A 23,354-nucleotide genomic window follows, 5' to 3' on the forward strand; every position below is an offset into this window, starting at 1 on the left:
TTGATGGTAAACTCGATAAAACCTCAAGATGTGCCATCTACACTGGTATGTTAGAATTATTCTTCACCTGGAATGACATGAAAACTACAGGAACAAGTAATCGACTCATGACAGGTACCAAGAAAGTAATCCTCCCTCAATATTTAGCAGATAAAACCAAATTAAGATTAAACAGCAATTTCATTTATGAAGTGTCAAAGTTGGCTTTTGAGACACTATTTAATTGTCCTAAGAATAAGTCCTTGACATTTAACATTTGTATGTTTGATGAACTAGAAATAATCAGGTGAAGTGAGAGAAAATTGCTTGAAACTTGGAATAATTACAGAAGACGAAATGTACCAATTTATCAGTATCAGAACCACCATCATGTTTCTCTTTATTCACAAATCAACAGGAAATGTTATGTTGCAAGTTTATTTGTGAATTTCCTGTTAACAGCCCAGTATTCTGCTATTGGTATCAATTTCAAAGAATACAAAAATTTTGCTTTCATAAAGAGTTTAATAGTACAGGTTTATAAACTGTTATGTTAGGAAAGTTCTATTTTCACAAATGTTTCAGTGATGGACTGATGATATACACCTTTTGTAATTTTCTTTAGGGAACCAGCATCTTGAACAAAACATCTTTCTGTTTTGATTTAATTGTATGAAGCAGCATGATTAAATTTTTCAAAACTTTAGCAACTTTAATTTCCTTCATTTGGAAAAAACTGTTAGAATGATAGATGTTGATGCACAATCCCTTTAAAATATTGATTTTGTAAAATTTAAAAAAAATAATTAAAAAAAATTTATATTATTAAAAAAATCTTACAAATTAAAGAAATAATTTTTGGGTTGAACATTTTAGTAAACCCCAAAATTTATAAAAGAGGTCTAGCAGATATTACCTTTTTACACAATTCCCGAAAATTTTAGTTTTCAGAATTTTAGGTTAACTGACAAAAAACTTTTCCCCTTTGAGATAAGAGTTTTAAGGACTTTTTAAACTTCATAAGAATAAGGTTTGGCAACAGAGAATTTTTTTATATTTCCTGATTCCTCATAGACATTGAGAGTAGGGTTTTTATATAAACAGGAGAGGGGAGAGTTTAAAATGATATCACATTACATCACCCTTAGGGGGGAAGGGGAAAATATGCTAAAAACAGTATGTAAAAATAAAAAATCATTATTTTATGTGGGGGTGATGACGGAACATTTTTTTATTTTTCAAAAAAAAAGTAAAATGTAATTTTAAACATGTTAACCCATGAGATTACTTTGTTTGTTTTTCAACAAAAAAGGAAAAAAATTAAATTAGTTAACTTAGTGTAAACTAAATTAGTCCATGTTAAAAGTGATGAAAATGTTTGGGTTTTAAATTTTTTAACAGTATATAGATACTGCATTTAACAAAATTTTTAAAACTAAAATTTTTTTTATGTTAAAAGGACATATGATTTTGTTTTTTATTTTCATTAAAAAAATATACTTATATTGTTAATTTTTCTATTTTTGTAAATTTAAAAAATGAATATAATCTTTTTGAAAATTATAAATATGCAAAATAATATTTTTTTATTGAAATTTAAAAAAACAATGTTCAATGTCAATGTAAAAAAGAAAAAAATGATTTAAATATCCCAAATCAATTTATATATAAAAGACAAAAAGGGAAAGGGTTTTTATTAAATATCAGTTAATATATATAGGTGGTAATAGAAATTTTTTTCCCAGCGATATATTATATGTTTAAATTGACTAAAAACAATAAATTGTATTTTTTATTATATATTTTTTCTCGATAAGATGAAAACTTTTATTGTTTTTTTTAAGAGATACCTTCATTATTGTTTCATTTTTGAAAATATAGAAAAAATTTTATAAAATTTAAAATTTATGCAAAACTTTTGAGGGACAAGTCATACTTTTACTAATAATTCAATTGGGAAAGGGTCCACTAAATTTTTTTGCAGATAGGAGGGGAATTTGAATTTTTCGGGTTTCTACTTTTTGATAAAAATCTTTTTTTCAATATTTTTGTTGCAAAATTTCAGACTTTTGCTAAAATACTAGTAATCATTTAAGCGGGACTATTCAAAACAAAGGAGAGCTACTTAATTTAAAAATGTATAATTTGCATCACATGGTTGAATTCCGCTCGCAATTAGTACTAAAAATTTTGAACTTGAAGGGAAAGGTTTAGATGCTTGATTTTTGTGGTCTCTAAAGATAAAACAACCTTTAAATCTATTTCCTTTTGCATATTTTGACTTTTAAATTCATGTTAATTTTGCATTAAATTTATATTCCATAACTATATTTGGGGAAAGGATTGAACTTTTGGCTCATATTAGTGCCAAATTTAAAGGGCACTGCCAAGGAACATTACTAAGACTGGATTTTGACAGAATTATTCCCTTGAAAAAGCACTAAGGGGTTTCTTTTCTGTTCCCCGGTAAAACCCAAAAGTCCATAAGGTTTTTCACACTATAAAACAGATTGACCCAAAATTGGTATGCCGCTTTTTTCAATACCCGAAATGCAGTGTCTTCTTTTCTTTTTGAGTAATTGTCCCTTTGTTTAAATTTCATACTTAATTTTTGTCCCCCGGGCATTCCCTAAAAAATGAAAAAATGGACTAAAACTTCATAATAAAATTCTCATTAAGAAGAAATGCAGTCCAAGAATCGGTCTCTCATTCTTTATTTTTCATTTTCCCTTTGTAAAATTTTTCTAAATTTTTTTCCAACCTTTTCTCCTAAAATATAAAACATCAATTTTAAACTTTTGTTTGATTACTCCAAATTTTTATGCACACTTTTTATTGACCTGAATTTAAAGGCTTTAAAAAATCCATTTTCAATTCCTCCATTTTACTTTTCCACAGTAAATGTACGGTATTTAATTTTAAAAATTTTTTTATTTAGCGGAAAGGGCATTTTGGGGGCAAAAATATGGGGGATTTGAAAAAAATATCCCTTTCCAACTGACAACATCATTAAAAATATTACATTTAAAAATTTTTAAATATTTATTAAAATTCAGATTTCTATTCAATATTTAAACAAAATGAAATACATTTTGTCGTTTAATTTGAATGTAACGTGTTTTTCACAATTTGTACCATAAAATATTTTTTAAATAATTTTATAACATGAAATGTTTATTGAAAATTATAGTACTTATATTCAAACATCTATTTAAAATTTTATTGTATCTTTAAAAAAATAGCTGTGTAATTTTTCAAATTTTTACAAAGTTTGATTTAAAAAAACCATTTAAACCAAAATGCTTCCTTTTTTTTTCAAAACTTTCTCAACTCAAATAACTCAATCAAAATTTTATTTAGTCTCATCTTTGCATCTTTACATAATTTAAAAAGTAAAACACAGATTTTTACAAAACAAGCCCCTCCCACATAAAAAAATTATAAGAGACTGTAAAATTATTAAAAAAATCTCTAAAATATCTCTAAAATATCTACTTTTAAAAAAAAAAATCAATATTTAAAACACAATCTAACATGAATTACATATGTATATGATCAAAGAGGTCAAGTTTGTGCCTGTCTGTCTATTAATTATATTACTATGACAATAATTGTTGTTTGAGCTAACCCTGTGTATTAATACTTTTTAATTCATAAAATCGTTTAGCTAATACCCTTAAAAGTTAAATATAAAATTCATGATAATAAATTCATTGGTCATATATCTAAGCCATCTTTTTTTTCATTTTAGTAACTAGTACAGTAATGATAAATAAGTCTTTTATATGGGAGTTAAATTCCAATTTGTTTACATTTTGCTATCCTAATCATATTTTCTTTTTAAACTCAATATTTTGTAAGTTGTCAGGTGATAAGAATATCACATGTTCTTAATCTGATATAACACATATTTGCGCTTTTTTTTTAAAAAATAAAAATATTTTAATTTTGAGGCTATGTGTTTTAAAACTTTTAATGTATATGATAGAGTAAATATCTAGTATTTTATAGAAATTTTGAAATGTTTTATTGTTACAGGTATATAAATTTTTATTTTTATTTCATGTTTGTTTTGTTATGTTTATGAAAACATGCTTTTTAAAACTTGGAATTTAAATATTAATTCTAGTACATTTTTTACATGTAGTCATATTGCATGAAACAAATCTATATTTGTATTTTATGCTTAAAATTATAGTTTAGATATTTAAATGTTTAAATTTTTTTTTATTTAATTGTTTAAAAATCAAAGGGATTGAAATGTTATTGCAAAAGTATTCAGTAGATCTATAATTTTAACACATAATTACATTTTTTTTGTGATTGGAATTTAAATATATAATTCTAGTAATTTTAAAATGTAGTCATTTGCAGAAAAAAATCTATATTGGTTTTTTAGTTTTAACAATTATATTTAGAAAATTTAAAATGCTTAAATATTTATTTAAATTTGATTATAAATTAGGATTGAAAATTTTAATTTGCAAACATATTCAGTAGATTAATGTTTGTTGCATTAATTTGTGAGAGAAAAAACAATTTTAAATTTTTAATTCACTTTATGGGGAACTTGTTTTTTTTAAATTACGGTTTAAATGAAGTTTTGGATGTAATAATTACTTAAATTCAACTTGATTGTTGATATTTGTCTTATAACATTGGGGTCAAATTTTGTTTTGGGTTTTAAAAGTTTTAATATCACAAAATAAAAACAACAGACCCATCATTTAATTTATCCAACAATAGTTGCATTTTATAGGAAGAGAAATGTTTAAAAAAGTAAGAAAAATTTAATCAATAGTATGGAAGCTTTTTTTTATAGAGAGCATTTTTTGTTAGTTGTTTATTACTAGAGTACATGTAAATTAATTAAAAAAAATTTTTTGTTGTTTTTGATACATAATGTGGATTTTATATTAAAAAATTGTACAAAATTGATTTGTATATTATTTTTTCCCCTTCTACAAACTTTTTTCCATGGTAAAATTTTTTAAAATTTTATTTCCCCCACTTTTTTCTTTTTAAAAACCTAGCTATCAGAAAATAAATAATGCAGTACAATATATATGCACCGTAGCTAAAAAAATAAAGAAAAGATAAACACAATGTCGCAAGGGAACTGTAACAAAAAATTTTCCAATATTAAACAAGTAAAGGTTTAAGTGTGCCGGGGCCACCTTTTAATCCCATATGAAAATATAAATTAAACGCGGGTTGAATTGTAACTCCACTTTACATATTAGATTTTCAAAAATTTTGTGTAATTTTAAAATAAAATGATCCGGGCTGCTTTTAGAAAAGCCCCCAGGTGGTCCTTTTTAATTTTTCCTGGCTTCTATTCAAAATTCGAATCCTTTATTCTAAAGGAATGATCATTATGTTTCACAGTGGCGAATTTTAAAAACTCGGAAAATCCCCTACACTCCTTGTATTGCTAAAAGTCCCCTTCGGGGTTCCCCCCTGTCCTCGCAAAATGCGACAAAATATCAAAACCATAATCCAATCGTCTTCCAGGGCAATAAGTTTTATAGCGATCACTGGGGTTTTGTGGGTTGTGTTGGTGTTTTGGGTGCGGCGCGTGGTGTCCGCGAGCGGGGAGCGATAACACGCTAATAAAAAAAAAGAAATTAAAAAATAAAACAGCTGGGCCGGGAAAAAAACACCGTTGGGCTTATAAACCAATTTTAAATTAAAAACGAGCGACAATTGACATGCAAAATGAGCACGACGGGCGTTTGTTTACGTCGTGACCCCAAATAGCACACAAAAGTAGGGTTGCTGTTTTGTACGTTTTGGGAGTCTATTTGGGCGCTAGGACAACAGAAAAAAAGGCCCCAAACGGCGGTTTCCGCCGGGAGCCCCTGTCTCTAGGAACCCACAAAACGCCCGTGTTGTGGGCCTTTTTGTCCCCTTCGTTATTTAAACCAATCCTTCTTTAAACGAGCGACAATGTGATGTCGCGACAACACCGCAAAAACGTGCGTTTGCGTGCATGTTAGCGACAGGGACACGAAAAACCCCGAAAGGGGCGCGTTTGGGTGTTGTGGGTGTTGTCGCTAGCGCCAACTAGACGCACAAAATCGTACCAAATCATCCACCATACAAAAGCGACGCCAATCAGCCACCATAATTATGTCTTGGTTTGGCAGCCCATTTAAGCCGTACTTTTTCTTAAACATACATTCTTAATGAAAATTCAATTTATTAAAGAAAATGTTATGTACCATTTATTATCTCAATCTATAAGCGGTTTTATCTAATGTAGTGCATGGAGGAGACTAAGATTAAGATTAAACGTAATTATCTACACTTTTTGTGCAAAAAGTTTAATTTAAAGTTCAAAAATTCCTTTTTCCCCTTTAAACTTTTTAAAATTTTTTTTTCAATCTAGGACATACCTACGGAAAGATTTGTGTAGGTGTAGTTTTTTAAACTGAATTTCGAGTTCTAACCGAAATTTTGACTTACTAACTAAATTTCGAGTTTCCTTTTCTCGAAAAGTCACTTCTAACTCGAAATTTCGTTACTCTCGAAAGTTTGGTTTCTATTGAAATTTTGAGTTATAACTCGAAATTCGACTTAGTAACCAAAATTTCCAAAATAACCGAATTTCGCTTACTAACTCGAAATTTCGACATAAAAAACTCGAAAATTTGACATAGTTATCAATTTCGACTTAGTAAATCGAAATTTCGACTTCTTTCACGATTTCATTGGTTCCGGGGAAAGCAAGGATTTAATTAAGACTTTCTTTGTTTAGTTGTTAAATTTCACATTTTACAGAACCTTTAACTTATTTAACAAAAAATTTTTTAGGGGGCAAATTGTCCACACAACGAAAATATCCTTTGTTTTTTTGGAGGGGGGGGGTTAAAAACACACTTTTCCCCATTTGTGTAACAGGGGTTTTTTTTTTCTTAAGCACCAACAACCTAATGGAGAAAAAAAGTCAAAACCCACCTATTTTTAAACTTGCAATTCATTGTTAAATAATTTTAAAAGGTTTAGGCCAGTTAGTCTGTCACGTTTTTTTATACTAATAATTTTTTAATACTTTTTTTAAAACTTGACATATTTTTTTTTGTTAAAAAATTATAAAAGTATTTTTATAATTTTAATTGTTGGAAACAATATAAAAATCCGTTTTACAAAAATAAGTCATCCAACATTTTGCAAGCCTCAGACCTATTTTCCCCGCCCCGATACTTTTCCTCGATTCCCCCACGTAAATATAATGTTTTTTTCAGGATAAAAATTTTGTGAAAGATTTTAACAGATAAACAATAAATCTGAAGAACGCCCGAACGTAAAATAAAGAACTTGTATTTTTTATTCGGGGTGTTACACCATTACTAAGTTAATTTAAAATTAATAGTTTTTTTCCCGGCACCCGTTTCTCCATCCCACGTTCAAAGGCCGCCTATATATTTTTTCCCTCTAAAATAACTTTTGGCCTTTTTTTTTGTTTTTTTTTTATTTTTTTAAGTCGAAATTTTTTATTACTAGGTGAAATTTCGAATAATAACTCGAAAATTTCGGTGTAAGTCAAATTTGAGTTCTAATCGAAATTTGGGGGGTAAGTGAAATTTCGATTTTTATCGAAATTTGAGTTCTAAGTCGAAATTTCGGGGTTTGTAAATCGAAATTTCGAGTTTCAAAATCGAAATTCGATTTTAAGTCGAAAATTTCGATTTAAAAAAAACAACACCGACTAATGCTCTTCCGTACATATGAAATTTTTTTTTAATTTTTTCTTTTTCACCTTTAACAAATCCTCCAAATATTTATAAAAAGCTTGTTTCACCATAATTAATAATTGCCCCGTTCTTATGATTTTCTGACCAAATATTTCACATAATTTAAAAAAATATTAAATTGCAAGTTTTGTACAATCTTTTTTTTTTCCAAGTTTTAAATATATTAGGATTTCCATACACGTAGTGCTTTAAAAAATTTTACGTTCAAAATAATTTAACGCATAGATATACCTCATCTGTGTTTATAAAATAAATGGTTTCAGAACTGCGCACAGGGGGTTTTTTGGCGTTTTTTGGGGTGGGAAGGAAAACTTCTTTCGTCATTCTGAAAAGGGAGTTGGGAAAATTCTCCCTTCGAAGAATGCGAAAAGAAGAGGAATTGGTACTTCTCAATAAAGACCCCTATTTGACGTGCCCGAGTTGGGAAAACTTTTTCTAGACGGGATAACATTTTAAACATAAAAAACCATGCACATAGAAAAAATTGAATCTGCACAAGATTATTCAGATAATGCAAGGGGAGCTGTGGAATCGACACCGGGGACAAAGGATAAGGAAAATATACCAGTTTTCATGTGATGAGGAGTAAACCCCAAAGGGAAAAAATAATCAATTTTAGTGTCCCTCCCAGAAAACAAGAGAACGTCTCGGTACAGGGATTCCCGAGGGTGACGGCGGATTTGCTGGGAGATTACGATATTTTTCCTCGACATTAAAGGAAAATATGGAAACGATGTAAAAGGAATACACCGAAATTATACTTTGGGTCAATGTTCTTCTGGCTGATCGTATTTTTTAGACAATTAAGAAGACTGCTTCGGATGTAAAGATGATAGATGACCACGATAGTGAGGAAGCGTGGAAGTAGGCGATCAACAGCAGAAAATACTTGTTTGAAAAGATTCTGATTAGATACGAGCCCCCAGAAATAACGAAGCCTTTGACAGCAACACACAGAGGAGGCGGTAAAGGAGAGGACGTACTTGTAAAGAATGATATAGAAAGTGCTGCACAGAAAGTAGACAAATGGGTGAAATCTGAACTGGAAAGGATGCAAAACAAGCCAACAGTGAGCATAATTAGACATGGTCGTTATTAGAGATGAGGGGAAAAACTGGGTTTTATTATATAGCGGAAAACAAAATTATTTGTACTTAGTAATTACCATTTTGTAACAAGTACATGATTGTGATTTTTTCTATGTGTGGATTTGCTAATTGGAATCTAAAGAAAGTAAGAAGTTGTTGTTGTTTTTAGCCTCTACAAATGATATATACTGTAAGTTCGTTCGATAAACATCTTTAGAATCCATTAATACCTATGTTACTATATATAGTAACAAAATCTAGGGGTTTCCAGGGCCATTATGGCAAGATCTAGGTCATTATGAAATTTTGGCCGCCTTGCTACCCGGCAATATTTTCTATAATGGGGCCGGAATACGCACGTGCAGAATGACGAAATCAATCTATAATTTTAAAAGATGGCTGCTATTTTGAATAATTAGTCACTTGCAAAAATTTTTTTAAAAAATTTAAATGACATAATTAAATTTTCACAACCAGCAAAGCTTTCATTGAAGTTATATAAAATGACCCTCAAAATTCCAAAAAAGATTTTAAATGTACGAAAAGGTGGGTCTTTCGCTTTTTAACCTAGACAGTCTCAAACGTTCTCAGCAAGTTAAGGGCACAAATTTCAAAGAACGGGCACTAATCTAAATGTTTTTCCCAAAAAAGTAGTAGTACTAAGTAAAATTTTATGTATTTTTCGAAAAAAGGCAACATTTAAAACAAATTTTCTTATTTTATTTTTGTTGTTTTTTTTTTCTAAGTTAATCGGAGTGTTAAATATAAAATATGACATATATTTTTAAAAATTGCACTGTGTTTCTTAAAGGGCGAAACCAAGATTAGCGGCATGTTAAACGCCGGTTTTTTCGGACATGGTATTAAAGACGTTAATATTGGGTTGCTGTCCCCAAATTTGGCGATAATGGCCTTTCCCGGTTCATAAGCCCCTCGGGCCTCGGCCTGGGGCCCATTATGCAAATCAACGTGCCTTTAAATTTTGATAATAGCGGAAAAAACCCAAGTATTAACCTCTAAATATCAAGGACACTGAAATGCGACATATTCTGTAACTCCTGTAGATTTTCAGGAAACGAAATCCAAAATTTACATTTAATTTAAAAGTTTTCAAAACACCCCGGGGCAGTTTTTTCCTCCCCCCCCCCACTTCACCCCGAACCCAAAAATGGTTTTTAATGTCTTATATACCCCACCATAGGTAAACATTTCATGTTTACACTGTGTAAAATTATACATGCTTTGTATTTTAAATAGGTCGCGTAAATTATACAAAATAGTATAGATCTATTAGTATAGATCTATATACATAGGTAACAGATCGATTCGGTATTATTAACGTCGGATTAAAATTTAAGATTTTGGTTAGGAGTTGCAGGAGGATAATTATAGAATATGTCTTATTGTGATCAGAAAAATGTTTCTTGGTTGACAATTGGTTAAATTACTTCGATTTTCAAATAAGAAACTACGGTGTTCCGTTTAGACGATTTTTTATTTCGTCTTTACCCGCGATGCACGATGGTACGATGGTGAAAACGCGATGGTACGATGACACGATGATGAAAACGCGATACTACGATGGTACCATGTTGAAATCGCGATTTCGCGATGGTTCGATGGTGAAAATGCGATTTTACGATAGTGAAAACACGATGGTGCGACGGTACGATTATAAAAACGCGATGGTACGATGGTGAAAACGCGATGTAATATCGCATTTTCACCATCGTACTATCGCGTTTTTTATCATCGTACCATCGTGTTTTCACCATTGTACCATTGTGCCATGGCGTTTTCACCATCGTACCATCGTGCATCGCGGGTACATACTAAATGAAATATCACGATTGTCCAAATGGAACACCGTAAGAAACCACACTATGGCATTTATTTTCTACGAGAAAGAACCTTCTTCCAACGTTTTAAGCAAGGCACATTTGCCATGCCAATAATAGTCAAATTATTATAAAATAATCACCCCTTGATCATCAAGAACAAAATAACTATCCAGCACGTCGATTATATATAGCATACAGGTTATATACGGTCAAGGTCGTAGTTACTGTCCAGAATCAAGGACGGGCAGACGGCTGACGAAGTAATCCAGAACATCTAAATCGACATAAACTAATACGATCATTTAAATAACTAACACAGAACATGTTCATTTTTAAATACACAATATGTTTCTAATTTAGGTATTTAACTCATTTCACCTTGCCAGTCTTATAATTATCGATGCTGTCAAAATAGTGAGTTAATTATTAATTATAACATTTTGATTATTCAATAGATAAGGCAAGCCTAAAAAACCCTGACATCACTGGACCAAATGTTTAACAAAAGATCATTATTATTTTCATACAATAAATTCTATAATATATAAGTTTGCCGTTATTTTGAAGAATGCTGTACCCAAATTTCTACAAATCTTCCTAATTCTCCATACTTTGTTGGTGTAAATACGCTTTAAAGGACGGAAAGTTCGTCCCTTTAAAACTTACCACTGAGATAGAATGATAGAATCATCGATAACAATATTATAACAACTTTTGTCACGTAAGTATCTTAAATTATTACCCTCACTTTTTCCGTAATGATACTTTACCACAGGCCTCTGGGAGTTATTCTTACTGTTAATGCAAGTGTACCACGTGACTAATTATTTTGTATTATTACCCCTCACTTTTTTCGTAATGTCCTTTTTCCCATAAGCCCCTGGAGTTTATTTTTTCTTTAAAGCAAGTGTAAACGTGACAAGAATTTTTTTTACTGTTTTGAAATAGGGAAAAGTATTTTTTTAAAAGTTTAAAAATCTGGGCAGTGTCTATTTTCTAAAAAAAATGAAATAAAAAAGGGCCCCCATTTTTTGGCTTCAAGCCATTTCATATGGGAAAATTGATCCGGGGTTAGGTGTTTTTTTTGTTAAATTTTTTAAGTGCATGAGAACGGGAACCAACTGAATCGTCCAATCGAAAAATTTTTGGCCTTTTTTGTACTCTTCGGGTTAAAGATAATAGCCCATGTAAATTCCGATTGGAAACGTGACAATTTGGGGGATTCCGTTTTAAAACCCGCAGAATCAATCGCAACTACTTTGGGCCCCTTTTCCCTCTCCTTTTGTTTTTAAAATTATAGAAAAAGACCCAGGCCCGGTTTCCCAATGCTGAAAATAGAGGGAAATAATATTAAAGGAAATCTAAGCATTTTAAATACTAGTACTTCGGTTTAATTCCCGGGGTTTTTTTTAAAAAATAAAATAATGATAGGAATTTTGTATTTTTTCTTGATTTATTGATTTTAAACCGTTTAATTTAAAATTTTAAAAGAAATTTGTTCCGTTTCAATTCCCTTTTTTTTAAAACACAAAAGTTAATTGCTTTTTAAAAATTTTTTTTTTTGTCTGTTTTTAGTTTTAAAAACAAAAGAAGATGTTTAAATGTACTGTAAATAGTTTTTCCCCTCATCAAACAAAAGAATAGTGTCATGACGAGTTTAAAATTTAGATCTTAACTGAAATTGGTGAAAGGGAAACTAAAAAAGTCCATGCATATCATTAACCCTTTTCACGGTTTTCTGATCTATAGGGTAGCGGGACGTATCTGTGAAAAATGCTTATTAATTTTGGGAACCCCGTAAACCCAAATTTTGGAAAAAAATTTTGGCAACTTTTTTTCCTTTTAGTTTTGATAGATAGATCTCCAAAGTTAGTATTTTTTTTCGATTTGGGTTAAATTTTTTTTATTTTGTTTTATACAATAGATAAAAGATTTCAGGGTCGTTTTGACAAATATTCGTTTTTACAAGAATTTAAAAAAAACTAAAAGGTTTTTGGGATAAGGCACAAAAGTGCAAACCTTTTTCCTTTTTAAAAAGGGAAACTTTAATTTCTCGATTCATTCTTATTTTCCCCACTTTAAAAAACCCCAAAAGGCAAAATTTCTTTTTCTGGAGTAAACTATGACACTCATAAAATTTAAGGGTTTTTTCGCCAAACCCTGGGGGGTGCTTTTCCCCGGGGGATAAAAAAATTTTTTTTTTGAATAGTCAAAAAGGGGAACATCAAGTTTTTAAAGGAAAAATAAAATTGGGAATGTAAATAATTTTTGTGTCAAACTGGAACAAACAGAAAGATTTAAAACATGCAAAAGGATTATTTTTAAAAATTTTAATCAGGGGTCAAAAACCATGCCCAAGAAAAATTCTGGAAACAGAAGGATCATATTTTAAAAAGATCAAAAACTGTGGGAAATGGGTTTGTGGTTTTTTTTTTTTCCCAAAATTTAAAAACCCAGGGTTATTGATGTTTATGATTTGTAGATTTTCATCACTTGCTTAAAGAATAAAAAAAAAAAAAACTTTTCCAAATAGGGCCCAAATAACTTAAAAATTTAAAAGGTAAGGGGCCCTTTTGTTATTGTTTTCTTCTTGGGTTTATTTTTTTTTAAAAGTTAGATTTTGTTGAAAAATTTCAAAATCATCAAAATGGGGAGTTTTTTTTGGGGTTTAAAAAAAAATAAAAACCCCAAAGGGGTTTTTAGTTAATCGGTAAAAATATCATGCCCTCGTAAAAATACTGTTACTGCGCTCTCGGGCTACGCCTCGGGTAACAGTATTTTCTCGGGATATAATATTTTTTACTGTTACCCACAAACCCATGTGTTATTTATATACTGTTACATAGGTAACAGTACTTTTTAACAGTATAAAATCTGGTCACGTGGTCTTTTTTTACATAAAATAAAATAGCCACTACGATAGGGCATCACCAGAGTAGCTATGACATCCATAAAATTCTCCAGTTCGTTATTTATTACCATAGCACGACACGGATGACCGTTTCGTTAAACTAAAACTACTTCTATAAATATATTGTCGGACTTTCACAATGTTAAGGTTATCATTCTATTTATAAGTACATCAATAACATACATAATAACCCACTGTGTACTACAAAATGCTTAATTAAAAAAAACGCAGAGCGCGATGAATTGACGAATAAGATAATTTCATTAGAATATGTTTGCACTGCGAAATTCTCCAGGTCGCTATTCACTGTACATATCGCGAAATTTCATTTTTGATAATCAAACGCCCTCATACCAATCAGAATGATCGGCTATTTTGACCGACGAAAAGGCCCGTGAAATTGCAATTGCCCTTTGAAAAAATCTGATTTCATTCCATAAAAGACGTCGCGCTTCGGCGCGGATGCCAATAAATCATCTAAAATCTTTCTGCCTTATTTTTTTGCGATACTGTGTAAACTGATATTACTGACAATACATGTAGTTTAAATGCTTTATTTAAATGCTTATTCATGTCCGTAGTTTAATATTTATGGTTGTCAAAAAGAATCTTAAGAATTCTTTTTGTGACGAACTTGAAAATCATAAAAAATGTGAAAGTAGATTTTCAAATAAAGATAATTATATTTTTCTGACAAAAATGGTCATAATGTGATAATGCATGTTCATGTTCATGTTTCTAGTAATCCGTTTTCCATGTTTTATCCATTATCCGACAAACAGTCACATACGTAAATTTGTTTAAGTAATTTACAAAATCTTGAGAAGTAAAGAACATTTCCCAGATGGGTTACATGCATCACATGTACTCGTCCAGTCTTGGTGCCCATACAACCCCTCACCCTTCAACCCCCCCCCCCCCAAAAAAAAATGAAAAAAATAATTTAAAAAGCCCCAAAACAACTTTTCTGTGATAAATGAAAGGAAAAGAAGAAAAAAAAATGTTTTTCCTATATACTTATACAACGAAAAGGTCACCTAGTCGACGAAACGCTATGGAGCTTTACTAGCACACGCTGCTGTGGAACAACCACAATGTCGAGTTCTGTAACAATACAAGCTATTTTGCTACTCTTTTCACATCATGCATTTAGAAAATTGTTAACATTCTTCTTCTACCTAACATACAATCTTAAATAGCCTACATTTAAACTCGGACACTCCAACTTGTTAAAATCTTGCAAAACAACAGTGATTATCAGCCATTTTGACGAAAACAATAGTACAGTAACCAATAAATTGATGGATACCGTAGATAGCAATTAAAATATACCTATTTCTATATAATGATATTATGGAATTTCTTTGTCAGAAGGGTGTAGCACGTGAGCCATAGCGATTTCTTCTAACCCCATGCAGGCTATGACTTATTGTAAAGCGATACGCTGTCCCCTAACAGGATGACGTCAGTACGGATAACAATGGTTTTTGTATGACCCCTATTCATCATACTGACTCATTGACACTTCCTTATACTGACCAGGTTTAAAGCCCAAAAACCCCGCGAGAAATTATGACTATTTTTACCCCGTTATTTAAGATGTACGGAGTTTTTAAACTGTGTTAACTATACCAATAATGATTAAAAAAGGGGAACAAGATTTTTACCTACTTTAAAGATTTTCATTAAAATAAATAAAAAAATGATTAAATTTTTAAAAAATTTCCTTGGAGGCCTGCCCAAGTGGATTTGGGGACTTTTAAAAACAACAAAAAACACAATGTTGTTAAAGCAATAACTCAGTTGGTGAACTTATTAAAAATTTCAACAGGATTACCAGCTAAGTGAGATGTTACTTTGTAAAAGGCCAACTTTGCAAAAGTATCATCATTTTTTCTAAATTAACAACCAGTTTCAACTTGAAACACTATCCGTACACTTCATCTAAACTACCGGTATTTTGTATTCTGTACACTTATTTGTAAATATAACAATATCAGCTGCATATAAAATATTGTATACATTTGAACATCAAAATTTTCAAATCTTAACAATAAATATATTTTACATGCCATTAAAAAGATTGCAAAAAGAAAGGAAGAAAAACACTTGCCGTGTCATTCACATTAAAATTGCTCACTTACTGACTGGGTACATATATCTGATGAAGTTTAACATATTTCCACGAATTCTTAACTGGATAATTTGTTTGCAACAGTAAATACATGCACCAATAAAGTTGTTCACTTTTATTAAACATATGACTTATAATACTATTGAGCTTGTAGAACCCTTATTTAATCTAAACCCCGATTGAACCTCAACATAAACACCGTATTTATTTATATACATTTTAGGTAATATCCTGTAACCAAATGGTGAGGTATCAGTGTTCACTAGCAATGACGACGGTTAATGAATATAGTATTATTTTCTTGAAAATAAATTATTTTCAATAGTTTTTCATTTGTCATTGTAAATGATTTTTCATAATAATTGTTTTTTTTTACTATTTATCATTTTGTTCTAATTCTCTTCAATCATTTTAAAACTTTTGAGCTCAGTTTGATCTACTGACAAGATAATTAAGAACATTGAATTATTATAAAATGTCAAACACCTTAAAGCCTGACATAATATGACATCAGTTTTGTGGATACAAACTTGTTGAAATAATTTGATTTAGGAAGTAATTTTATCATTATTTTATTATTTAGAATAAGGAAAGCATAACAAGAGGACAGGAGTTGTATCTTAGATATATCTCATTTTTCTGTAAACCTGTGCCGTTGACAATTAAAACATACATTAAAGAACTCGCAAGAAAAAGATGACTGTCTCTTAATACCATTCTAACAGACAAGAAAGATTACATACGTTCAAATAACGAAGAATTATACAAAGAACTTTTTGAAGGTAACGATAAAAACATTGATGCACAGATAGAGTCTATGGGAATAACAACTCTCTGTTACATTGTGTTTGTACTACCTGAAGCGACACAAATCAGTCATATTAAATACATCTTAAACCAGTGGCTTGATTTTAAAAACTATGCAAAGAGTTGTTCTCTAGATTTTAACACTTTTAGATATAAATGGAATGTACTAAAGAGTTCTTTGATGGGCCTGTGAGCAGATAAAGGCGTGTCTTTTCATTGTTTACGTCAGATATACTCCTTTGATGAATCACAGGACATTAGCAAAGAAATTCACAAAAAAAGAAACTTACTGAAGATGTCGACGAACATATTCAAATAGCGATAAAAAATGAACAATCTTCAAACTTAAAAACAGAATATAGAAAGTGCTTTGCGAAATATGAGATTCGATATTGTTTTGCATGGTAAAAATGGAAATAAGTCTTGTCTTAGAACAATTTCAGAACGTACAACTGAAGAATATATTTCCATATAATACAATTATCGTTGCCAAATGAAGGTCGAATGAAGTCATTTATAGTATTATTTCTCTAATGTAGAAACATTAAATATAGATTGAATGAATTAATTTGCTCAAGAATTGCAATTTGACAGAAAACTACCGGAGATATGCCTCTCTTGTCAAAGGTGACAGCCATTTTGGTGGTAAATATGCTATATAATTAGATTGACAGCTGAAAACAAATGGAAAAATATGTTTATGAAAAATAATTTATCATTTTTTTCAGTTACTTTTCTATACGGAAAATAACATTTATTAAAAATTGTCGTTCATGATATGTTGTGTAATTCGTATTCCAGAACAGTTAAATAAATCGCAGTATTATATTTCACTGATAGGAATCGATGAAATTAAATATTGAACATCTGCCAATGCATTTTACTCCGAAACAATTTATCAAAGGATATAATACAGACTTGCATCTGTGTCTATTGTTTTCCTAAGAAATCTAAAATATATAATATTTGCTATCGATATTTGTATTCACAAACATTTTATTAAATCACTGTGTATTTGGAAAATATTCACTTCAAAATAATAACTTGCATGTCTAGATAGATTTAGTTAATATTTGCAATGATGAATCTACATAAAATGAAGAAATTTGTTTCATATTGAAAATAATTTTCTACTGAAAAAGTCTTAGGTAACCATTCATTTTTTGATATTTGATATAGTCCGGGAGTAGGAAGTATGGTTTTAAATAGATAGAATTAGATAAGATAGACCCTTTCAGGAATTTCATTTTTCCGAGATATGTTAACAAAGACTTAATTCACTGCCTTAAAGGGGGCTAGGTGGGTGTGACATGTTAACAAAGTCTGAATACATTGCTTTAGACGGTGCAAGTTGGTTAAGCTTTATGTTAACAAGGACTTTACGTATACACTGCTTAAGACGGTGTTATAGATGAGTGTGACATGTTAACAAAGTCTGAATATACTGCTTTAGACGGTGCTAGAGGATTGAGATAATTATGTTAACAAAGACTGAATATACTGCTTTAGACGGTGCTAGAGGATTGAGATAATTATGTTAACAAAGACTGAATATACTGATTTAGACGGTGCTAGAGGATTGAGATAATTATGTTAACAAAGACTGAATATACTGCTTTAGACGGTGCTAGAGGATTGAGATAATTATGTTAACAAAGACTGAATATACTGCTTTAGACGGTGCTAGAGGATTGAGATAATTATGTTAACAAAGACTGAATATACTGCTTTAGACGGTGCTAGAGGATTGAGATAATTATGTTAACAAAGTCTGAATATACTGCTTTAGACGGTGCTAGAGGATTGAGATAATTATGTTAACAAAGTCTGAATATACTGCTTTAGACGGTGCTAGAGGATTGAGATAATTATTTTAACAAAGACTGAATATACTGCTTTAGACGGTGCTAGAGGATTGAGATAATTATGTTAACAAAGACTGAATATACTGCTTTAGATGGTGCTAGAGAATTGAGATAATTATGATGATACAAACTGAATAATTGTACTGCTTTGGATGGTGCTATGTGTGTGTGGTAAATCTGGGAGTAGAAAGGCGAATATCGTATAACCCAGCCCTTATACATGCATGTGTTAACATTTTTACAAATAAACTAAAAATAAATAGCTAAAATCTTGTTAGCATCCATACAACATAATATTAAAGTACACCAATTTTTGTTGTAGTTACTTAAGTAGTTACGGGAAAACTATGTATAATTTGTAAGACTTCTTTATCTAATTGATTCAATTAAAATTGAATGATAAAATAGATATATGTCTGCTATTATTTTCTCATAGTAAAGAAACGGCAAAATATTGCCTAAGATGATAGTTCGCAAAGTGTCCTTCCGTTACATCTGAAGTTGTTAATTTGATTGGTCTTTTGCAGGTTTTTTTTTACTAAAGTAAGTGTAGGAAAATATTAAGTGTTGTGAAATCTTTTTACAAGATCGTAGGACGGGGCAGACCGTGAGACTGGGCGGACCGAACCAGGGTGGACTTTATGTTTGGACAGGGTGGACCAAATTTTTGGACAGGGCGGCCCATGACTGGAGACGAGGCGGACCGTGCTTAATTTCAAATTTAATATTGCTTTTTTTTATTTTTCTATCTTTTGATGTCAATATCATCCTATACATGTATATTTAAGCATTTTCATATTGAACAGATTCATATTTAGAAATTTAAACATCTAGCTAGTTCAACATGTATACATTTATCATGAGCGCACGACATACGGTAGACTGAGGACCCGAATGGCCTGCTACCAACGCGAGTTTTACGGTAACGCGAGTACCTGCTTCATGGTAATGGTTTTGAAAACCTTTGCCGGAAGTATTGCAAAATTTTGGGAAAAAGACCAATTGCAACTTTTCGACTTACAAGATAAGGATAAAAGCCGAAAAATTCTAATTGAAAACGGATGCGTAATCTTGTCTCCTTTGCACTTCTATGTGAGGCATAATGGAGAGGGAACCAGAATAAACGGAAGTAGTGCATAAAATATCCAATGACATTTTTCACTTTTAAAACGAAAAATGTAAAATAAAAATGAATGATTATTTTAACCGACTTCCCGTTCATGGGTTTTGCCTGATTTCATATTACGATACCCGAACTATGTAATTTCCTGTCCTGTTATGGTTCTAATCAATGTTCTCTGATGGGTGCATTCAATTTAAGTATTATATAAAACATAAAATGACCGTATATAGTGTATGGTTGTGTTAAGTGCGGCCGAACGTGTGCAATCCAAACTGTTCTGAAAACATAAAAGTACTTAATATTGATGTGTATGTACTATAATTTCGATCAAAGAGCTCGTTTTGAGGCTTTGCCTTATTCATATTATAACTTTATATTTATTACTATTATTAACATTTACCCATGCAATTTTACGAATTAAACAGCTAGCGTAAGATAGTGGGGAAGGATTAAAAAAAATCTCATAAGTAAAGCATATTTTCCTTCTGCGCTGATGTTGATAAACTTTACTGTAATATTTTTATATATACCATTCATAACATTTAAGCTGTATAGAGGAATAATTATTTATTATTAAAATTATAGTTAATTCGTTACTATAGGAAAACCAAAAACTAGTTAATATACAATGTATACATATGTGTATCAATTCTCTAAACTGACAGCATCTTAATCATTAAATATATATCATGCTCATCTTTGAGTGAATTATTTTTTATTGCTGAAATGTATTGAAATCTATAAAATTCTTACTGGAATATGTCTTATTTGAATTAAATAGCGTACACACTACATGTATAGGAATCTATGTTTCCTACAACGGGTCAAGTAAAGCTGGGATTTTTTTAATGACATTATATATTCATAGTGTGTCCATTTATATTGTTTAGGATTTAAAGCATAAAATATCTGCTTTGTGTGAGTCAAATTATTTTTATTTTATATTTACAAAGAGACTGTTTAGCAATTAGATCTATCAATGTTTTCAAATATCAAATTTGAGCATAGCATATCTTTTAGACAAAGCACAAAATATATTTCTAATACAAACTAACTGGTCGAAATCGGGGAGAGGTCAATTAACCAGGAGCATGCAGTCAAAATTGGTAATGCTATATATGGATAGAATATTTCAACATGACACTTTCTACCAAAAAATCCTTGATCTAACTGCGCAAGCCTTATAATGGCCCTGTGTAATTGTGTTATATTGTATGCGTATAAATTAATATATGTTAAAATGTAAATATCGATAAACATACGTTTTTTAAAGTTTTGTACATGTTTATATGTTTGTCTGACTTTGTCATCATATAAAATAATAAATAAGTCATCTTTTCTGTGTACGATGCAAATTGTGTCTACCTTTTGTGTCCATGTTGGTAAAGTCACTCATCATCATTTTACGCTATTGTGTTCTATTGTGTTTCAAATGTCACACGTGAATAGCAAGCCTTTTCTATATCGTATTGTTAAAGAAGTTTTACCCTCTTATTATTTAATGTAATGTCCAAATAATTGGTCAGTTATCAACTGCATAATGTCCAACACGATGCAGTTAGTAGAATTATAATTTCATTAAACAAATTTATTCTACATTAATATATGTATATTTTTTATAATACTATTACAACAAAAAAGAAGAAGAAAAAACAACATTCTAGATAACACTATCGGAAATGTTTCTATATAAACAAAGAAGGCCCGAAGCGTGCATTGTTCTACATCAATGCACTCGCCGTTCTTATTATCTCACTGTGTATTTTCACATTGAGGGCGCCATTTTGTTTAAATAAAAAACAATTTTTTTGTCGAATTTGGTTGTGAAAACTACCTAGAATGAAAGAAAATGGTCTAACTATAAAAATGAATCCGAACACCAATATCTTTAATTCAGTCGTTAACGCTGTACAGACGTTTAACATCACAATGTAGCGCCAAACATCACGTGCAAAACAATCAAATCAAGTACGCTATTTTAATGTCGCAAACGAGTTAATTTTTACATTTATTTCACTTTTAATAATTTGTATTTCGCTTGAAAAGTTATTGAGTGAAATAAAATAAACAAACAGAGTTTTATCAACGTTTTCAAAATTCGTTATTCTGAAAATGTTTCTACACGGTAGATTTAACGACAGTTTTGTTTCAACCCACTGGAACAGCCTTTAAAGAACGTTTCTATTGGAAATTCTGAGGTAAAAACCAAACATAAAGTCCAACTTAACAATAATTATTATATTTTTTCTTAACGTGTTAGAATGGAAATAGATATTAATTCTTCGTCAGTGGCGTAACTAGGCGTACTCCTGTACGCCCGTGCGTACAAATCAATCCTGTATTCCGAAAAATCACATGCGCTAAAAGTTCTAAAAAAGTGATAAAAACAGAGGGGGTAGAGTGGTCTGAGCAACATATACTAATTTTTCTATCATTATATAAAAAAAATCATAACATATCAGTATTAATTATTATCTTTTAAAATGATCTATATAGCGATATCTTATACAGATTCACCAGAGAAAATTTACGAAAAGCTTAATGTGCCTGGTTCAGCACCGATTCTTGGCAAAGATAAAGCTCGGGCGTTGGCGGCATATGTTATGCGCATCGTGCTTCTTATTCGGCCAGCAGGTCGTCCGCAGGAATTTTTCCAAAACCCTTTACCCTTTATGTTGGCCCTATTGTGCCCTCTTTTGGTTTTGGTTGGGTGCCTTCTGGGTACCCTGTTTGTGTGGCTGGATTGTGTAGGGGGCTGCGTTCTGCCAACATCGCCTTGTATGTTTGTTTTTTTCTCTCATCTTTTAATCAGTAAACGAGTAACAAACTGGTGTAATTTCTCAAAGTTCGTTGCAAGACATGCAAAGTTCTCATGGCATATTAATCAATTGATTGCTGTAGAGAATTACTTAATCGTGCCGAAAAGGCAGAATAAGACAAAGAGTGTAAAATTCCATCTCAATTGTATGCATTTATTTAAAAGATTCTTGTATAATTATTCTTTGTGGTCAGCAAAACATTGCGATGAGTCATCAAGCAAGTTCCATGTGCAGTTATATCATTATTAAAGTCACATATCTACTAAAGAATTTACTTTATCACAAAATATCTTAAATGAATCCTTTAATGTATTCACGTGAGTTTTATAGTTAACTCCACATAATCTACATGTATGTTATACGCAACGAATTTTAATTAATTTAGTGACATTTCTGAAAGGAGATTTTAAAATATCTTTGCGTGTACTTTTTGATATATTAGCGGCGATGTCTATACGCCGTATAAGAGGGGAAAATTGCCGATTTTATGCTATATTATACGGTTAACGCACGTTTTTCCATGTTATAACGTCTGCAGATTCCAAAGTAACGGTGGTTGGTGCCCGAGCCCGGTAGTAGTATTTGGATAAATACTGTCCAAGCACAAGGATTAAATGTATGTGTTTTGTATTAAATATACATCATGAATCTGTTTTAATATTTTATGTTATAATAGCGTCAACGTACGTTTATTTCGTGTCATAAAGTCTTCAGAATAAACCCATGTTTTTACGAGAATCTCACTGTCAGCTGTGGCGTATGTGCTGGACTAACGTAAAGTCCAGCGGCCCCGGGCAAGGCTCTGTACCCAAACGTGAGGCATTGTTTGACCCTTTAAGTGGTCATGTCAGTTCTCGGAAACAACTGAACTAAAACGTCAGAAGTACGTACTATAGACACTGAACGTATGTCTTGTCTAGGTCTCATAAATGTTTAAAAAGGGCGAGTAGGCAACTTTGCATACCAACAAAACAGACGTCTAATGTTTGTTTTTGTTTTATGTTTATTTTTTTCTAGTTTAAAATTTATT

Source organism: Ruditapes philippinarum, unplaced genomic scaffold, assembly GCF_026571515.1.
Source record: "Ruditapes philippinarum isolate M1 unplaced genomic scaffold, ASM2657151v2 ctg10595_1_1_1_1, whole genome shotgun sequence".
Classification (NCBI taxonomy): domain Eukaryota; kingdom Metazoa; phylum Mollusca; class Bivalvia; order Venerida; family Veneridae; genus Ruditapes; species Ruditapes philippinarum.